General features: G+C 37.5%; 1 protein-coding gene across 4 annotated transcripts in view; it reads left to right on the top strand.

The window, feature by feature from the left end:
* The first annotated feature begins 4,337 nt into the window (after positions 1-4,337).
* piwil2 (piwi-like RNA-mediated gene silencing 2) overlaps positions 4,338-6,914 on the top strand; it is a 19,971-nt gene continuing 17,394 nt past the window's right edge. Inside the window, exons 1-2 of one of the 4 annotated variants that reach the window (XM_027278450.1) lie at positions 4,384-4,462; positions 5,985-6,078. The gene's annotated coding sequence lies outside the window, so the exon portion shown is untranslated. Of the gene's footprint in view, positions 4,489-5,984; positions 6,079-6,914 lie in introns of all 4 variants that reach the window. The other 3 variants (XM_027278451.1, XM_010750505.3, XM_010750506.3) reach the window with 3 other exon arrangements.

The following is a 6,914-nucleotide window of genomic DNA, read 5'->3' as shown; positions in this document are numbered from 1 at the left end:
CACTGGGAGAAAACTTATGGGAAATCTTCCCAGAACTTTGGCTGCTAGCCACCACAGACGTGGCCTTTTGCTCACCATTACCTACTACTCAGTCTGACTGACAGGTCACTGATGATTGTCACATCAGATTAATACAAGTGACCATTGCCAGTTTCTGCTAGACCTTTCTGCTAGAAATTTGGACCATTTTCACCAAGGATATTACAGATGTGTGGATGTCAGAGGAGTTGGAGTGGAAAGCTTCTGAGGTGGGGGCTCTGGACTTCAAAATGAATCAGAGGGTCTTGTAATGGGGAGGGGTTAAACATATGGATCACACCTGCTTTGGGAGCCATCATAAGAGATAACCATTCAAATGAGAGAGATAAATTCAGATTTAACTGCTGGGAATTGTTAACAGTTAGTGGTTTATGGTATGGTTTGTCTGTGGTGCTTAAAAGCATCACACAGACATGTACTCTATTCTCTCTTGAGCATTTCATTTATTGACAGTTGAACTTTGGTGCAACCAGGTTAAGCCTTCTGTGGTTTGTCAGACAGTATCATTTGACCTGAAAATTCAAAGCTTGTTTTGATACACCTTGCTGCATGATGGCCTGTTTGAATATCAAGTTTCTTTAAGTCTGTCCGATAAACAAGCCCCATGTTAGTGCTTGTAACACTTTCTCAGAAGCCCTGAATACCTTCTAACCTGACAGGAAGAATCTCAATGAAACCAAAATATTAGTGGTGGAGGCTGTCATCAAGTTTTACATTTTGACATGTAATTTCACCAACATGTCAATCATTTGCTGATGTTTTAATGTCATGGCACACTGCCAAAAGCAACCCTTCAGGTCTTATTTAAACATGCTGCATGAGACATGGCAGGTAATGCTATTGACTGTGTCAGCTTGGAGCCCATCTGTGCCTCTGACATGAACAGACATAATGTTATCAGTCAGTCAGTTAGAGTCAAATGTCTCTTCTTTAGATTTAGATTACAGCTGAAGACAAACAGGTAGCAAATGTCCCTCTTCATAGGCCAGGGGGAAGATGAAGATTTATTATATACAACGTTTATCTTGTTTACTTGGAAGCAAATTGAGGAGTTGCGAACATGAACAGGATGATGACATGATCAGGTGTGGAGCAGAATCAAGAAAACAAATTGTAATTCATTTATTTTCATCATGAGGGGAGAGAAGAGAGGAGCATAACAGAAAAAACATGTTTGTTTTAGAGGTGCATGGTCACAGACACGACAGGTGAACAGCACACCGTTTTTGTCTTTGATTTAGTACTGAGAGAGCTTCAAGAAAAATCACTTTTAGTGTTTTCTTCCATGAAAATCTAAGCATTATAATTTATGTAACTAATGAGTTTTATTCTGCTTACTATAAAAAAAAGCGAACTTATGTAGAAGCCAAACAGTTGGTCATGCTGTCTTAAACCCCTTTGTCTCTCGAACACCTCATATCAGTGCATATATATATCAGCCTTTCTCAGAGCCACAGTTGACTAATTTCAGTATCAAACCATAGTCATAAACTTTTGTGATAAAACTACTTACTTGTTCATTTTCATTAGTGTATCCAAGTTCTCGAATCTAAATGGAAATGTCAGTGACTGAAAATGTGATCTTGAAGAAAAGAGTGGTCTGAGAGCAATGTCGGGATAAAACAAAGAGAAAAAGTCCACTCACAGTGCAGACTCCACTTCAAGAAAAAACAAGAAAGTAAGAATAAGTATTCTGCAGAGCAAAAAATAATTAAATTTCAAAACCTAAAACCTAAAACATCCTGATTAAGTCCATTAGGAAAACTGTTATATTCATGTAGACATAGTCATGGCCAGAGCTACAAAAGGCCTTCAGTTCTGTGCAAATACAAGTGTTTTGGCTTTTCTCTTTCATAACGCATATCCCACATATTAAAAAGGGCCTTTATGTGGACACTAAACCTCCCAGGGCACATGAGATAAATGTAAGTGTGTACCATGTAAGGTTGGCACAGCAAGCTTTGTTCTGAAATAACAGCTCGCTCACAGGCTAATGCAGGTTGTTCACCCACTCTCTACATTATCCTGCTCATTACATGGCTACTTACTACACAAATCAATAACTTCACCCACAATATTGATTTTTAAATGATTTAAAATATATTTTGTTGCTCCAGGGTCTATGTATTAGAGCTGTGTCCATAGCAACAGTGTGCCATTCATAGGAGAGATCTTAAGGAGCCTTAACCTTTTTTGTCAATGGCTTTTAGTTTGCTGAACAAGCATGCTGAACCTGAAACTGTAAGGGGGAACGTGCCCTTCACAAAGGAACATCACTGATGAGAAAAACTACATGCAGGGAGCGTAAATACAAGTTCACAAATACCTCAAAACTCCTCTTTGTTGAGACGTCTGTTTATTTTATAAATCTGAAAGTGCTTTCAACACAGTACAGCCATCACTGCTAAGGAGAGGCTCGAAGGAGCTGGAGTTGAACACCACCTGGCTGTCTGCACTGTCAACCACCTGACCAACAGACCACAGTGTGTGAAGCTTCATGACTATGTGTCTGATGTGGTAATCTGCAGAAACTGGTGTGATCTCAACCACCTTCACATCAACGCCAGCAAGACGAAGGAGTTGGTGCTTGACTTCAGAAAGAAGACACCTTAGACCAGACCGGTTAACATCCAATGATTGGATATCAAGATAGTGGAAGTGTACAAATACCTGGGTATATACCTCAACAACAAACTGGACTGGTCAGACAATACAGACGTCCTGTACAAGAAAGTTCAAAGTCGTCTCCACATGAGTGAGAGGGGGAAGCAGAGGGACAGGAAAAGACTCGACAAACTGGTCAAGAGAGCCAGCTCTGTCCTGGACTGCCCCCTAGACTCTATGGAGGAAGTGGGGGAGAGGAGGATGTTAGCAAATCTGACATCCATCATGAACAACTCCTTTCACCTCCTGCATGAGACTGTGGAGGCCTTAAAAAGCTCCTTCAGCAAAAGACTGCTACTCCCACATGTAAGAAGGACATACATACAACATGCATGTATGTTCCCACACTGACACATCTCATATTATTTTGTGATTGCTGCCATCAAGCTCAATAGATTCCAGTGTTGGTTGGGTCTCTGGTATTCAGTGTTTACCTTTATTATGGATGCTCAACTCATATGTGTGGCAGTTACCTGTATATGTCAGTAGATGGCATTACATCACAAACTAAAACTATTCACAAATCTCATCAAGTTGCCTTTTAGTTGCTGTTCATGTCATGTTGTCCACCAAGATCAAAATGGAAGTCATTTAAGACTGATGTAATATAAAAAGAAAAACATCATCTAAAAAAATAACAATTTTACTGTTATTAATTATTTACCCAGAAGTTCTTACAAGCTGACTCCAGGAGAGTTTTTCTGACAGCATTATCCCATCTGGACTATCCTCAAAAAACAGTAGTTAAAGTAAAAGAGGAAATGGACTCTCTCTGGAACAATTTATTCCTTCAGAGTGAGCAAAGTCATTACCTCAATACCTCCGGGAGCTGTTTTGTGTTCATGTGAAGTGCCTAAGACTAATTGCATGATTGTTGTCTGAGCAGTGACCTAATAACCAAATCTCTGTGGGCTTTTGAACTTTTCAAAACGTTGGTCCACCTCTGTCTTATTAGAGAAAAATGGTTTAGAATAACAAAGGGACGCATCTGTGTTCCTATCAGGAGCCGACCTTAAAGTATGAGGTGAAGCATCTTTTCATCATGATCATCTGTTTTGTTGTGGCTGTTTTGTATCAAAAATAAATGTTAAAATAGATGTTAGTGAAAATTAATAATTCACCTTGAATACCAGAAAATACACACAATTCCCAAAAGATAACCACCTTTAATGTTAGAAAATGAATTTAACAGACTCAGCAAGACAAATTGATTAGATTACAACCTACATTTTATAATCTAGGGGGCCTGGTTTTGCGCATTATGTCAGCTTAAATGAATAATTATTTCAGGGGAGTCAACCAGGGCTGTAGTTACAGCTCACTGACACGTTGTTTGCAAATGCAGATATACAACACTTCTATACATAACAACAAGACTGATTTAAGATTATTAATAAGATTGCTCGGGTCGAGGTACTATCATATAGTATACATATAAATAACAAAAAATAAATAACTAAATTATATATATATATATATATATATATCTATATATATATATATATATATATATCTATATATATATATATATATCTAATAGTTATTTATTTATTTATTTATTTATTTATAAACTTGGAGGTTCGTCTGGTTGCCTGCGTACAGTCAATGGTCCGAGGGTGACAAAAGATTGACAGGTTCAGTAAACCAATGTCTTGTTGCAGAATCCACTGATTATCCAATAAGAGAATTGGAGGGAAGACACTACCTATCAATCCTTCGTGTTGGATTCATTAAGGTCGGATTTGACACCTTGTGTGAGGTAGGAGACGTGTCTCTCTATTAAATGTGAGTTTTCATGTGAGGTGAAACTTCCATATTACATATTGCATCGAGTTTTCTGGTGTGTTTTTGGTTTTAAACACAACGCTGTCACCTTCGCACGTGTTTGAGTCAGCTAACTAAATGACTATATTACGTTAAAGTTAGCTAGGTTAACTGTGGTGCAACGCTAACGACGCAACTGATACGCCAATTTCCCGCGGTAGATAGAAAAGTTAACTAGTTGTTGAAAGGATAAATATAAGTATTTGAATGAATATTTATGAAATAAGGTGGCATAAAATGTACCAAATTCAGACAGGCGGGTAATAAATGGCTCGTGTTTGTAACCGGAGCTAGCTTATTTGCCATGCGGTCTCATTTTTTTCTTTTTTTTGTCAGATTTTCCTCTTTTATATCAGCGTGTATCGCTCCCTGCATATCAGTGAAGTTATTTAAGAATGAAACATGGCTAGTACTTAAGTCAAAGTATTTAATATATAAATAAAATGGACACATAACGTTATACTGACCAGCTTCATGCAGAAAAAGTGCTAATGCACTGACATCTTTGTAGACCTCTTATTCAAAAACTGTAATTCTGACTATATCAAAGTGACTTTTTTTATTATTGAATATGGTTCTTGATGAATACTAACACATTAATCAGTTTTCTGACCCTGTCCTCTTCCGTTTGCTGCTGTACCTGCAGTTTAAACCTCATTATTCTTTAGTGTGTGTGTAAAATGTAACGTTAACACCAAGTGTTAAAAACTGTAATTCCTCAAGGGGCCGCTAGAGACAGGCTGCAGAAGTGAGTCAATCTCCATAAATCCCCATATTAAAATGTCCAGCTTCACAGCAGAAATAAACATGTGTTTATAGCCTGTACCTGCAATAGTTTTAGTCTCTATAGCTAATGTTTCCGCTCCTGACAACTGTGAGGGGGGTAGAGTTGAGTAACCACGATACTATACCAGACAAAGTATCACGGCTCCGGGTATTATCGAGATACTGCAGCCTTTTTTCTTTTTTTTTAACTATTATTATTTTTATAAACTGCAATGTATTTGTACATTGAGTTAAGTTATAAACACTAAATGTATCTAATACTTAATTACTTATAATGTTGTTTGGTGCATGATTAACATAATACTGGTGAAGTAAGAATTAGACTGAAACAAGTTTGAAACGACGAATTTGGTTTTTTGAGCAAAATTAGCGATGTAGTGGAAACTGGCACCGGTAGTGTAGTCATCCACGGTAGTACCATGTGTAGAATTTCTAGTATAGTAGGAATTGTTACGATTTGGCACCGCGGGGTACCATGTATACCGTGCATCTCTAGAGGGGGTGAATTATTTTTTAACTCACCCGTTCAAATGATTTTAAGGCTTAAAGTTATGCATGACAGCATCACCATGTGATTGATAGGTGCCATCACAGATTGCTTATTAGAGCACCCAGAAGTCATTCGGCCTGCCTCAGGTCTGCCGATAATCCACGTCTTTGTCAATAATCAGATTAGCCACGAAGTGGAAGAAGCAGTGCGTCCAACATAACGGTGGCCAGCGCTGCATATCTTCAGCTTCAGAACAGTGCCCTGGAAACCTATAGGTGACGTCACTCATTCTCTGTCCATTCTTTATACTGTCATTGGTTAATATGTTAGGAATGGGTTAGAGGGCAACTACAGTGGCTAGGTGCCACACACTGACCCTTGAACAGAAGATATTTCCAGTCACCACGCTAAATTATGAGCTGGCTAATATTCTCTGCCCTGGTATCATTACAGTGGCACTTGCTAACACTGCTGAAGTTAGCCAATGAGAGCTTGTCTGCTATCTGTCTTTGCTTTTTCTTCACAAATGGTTAATCACAGAAGTTTTATGTGTGTGTATATATATATATATATATATATATATATATATATATATATATATATATATATATATATTAGGGCTGTCAATCGATTAAAAAAAATTAACTAATTAATCGCAAAAATTTCTGTAATTAATCGTGATTAATCGCGATTAATCTATCAATAAATGTATCAATAAATTAAATGCATTTTTCTGAGACTGAAGCTTATAATGAATATTACTTTATAATATAACTAATATTATATTACTATGATCAAATTAATGTAGAATAAACTCAGATAAAGTATATGAAATTCATTCATGTTATTGGCTTAAGGTGCACATATGCACAGTGCAAACAGAAAAAAAGCCAGAATGAGGAAATATACTGAGGAGTGCCACACTCCTGTAGTGTAGACTGGGTGTTTTGCTTTGAGATGATATGTTAAAGTCGTGTTACTTCTGTGGAATTTAAATTCGGCTTTGCAAACTGTGCAAATTACCTTGTTTTTGTCCAACAAGCCGTTGGGCAACTTTTTAAAATGAAATGTTCCCCCTAAAAGTCCGTCCTTATCCATCTTTACACCACAG

The sequence above is a fragment of the Larimichthys crocea genome, chromosome III (assembly GCF_000972845.2).
Source record: "Larimichthys crocea isolate SSNF chromosome III, L_crocea_2.0, whole genome shotgun sequence".
In the NCBI taxonomy this organism is placed as follows: Eukaryota; Metazoa; Chordata; class Actinopteri; family Sciaenidae; genus Larimichthys; species Larimichthys crocea.
Note: the sequence above shows the minus strand (reverse complement) of the source record. Positions and strands in the feature narration are given on the sequence as shown.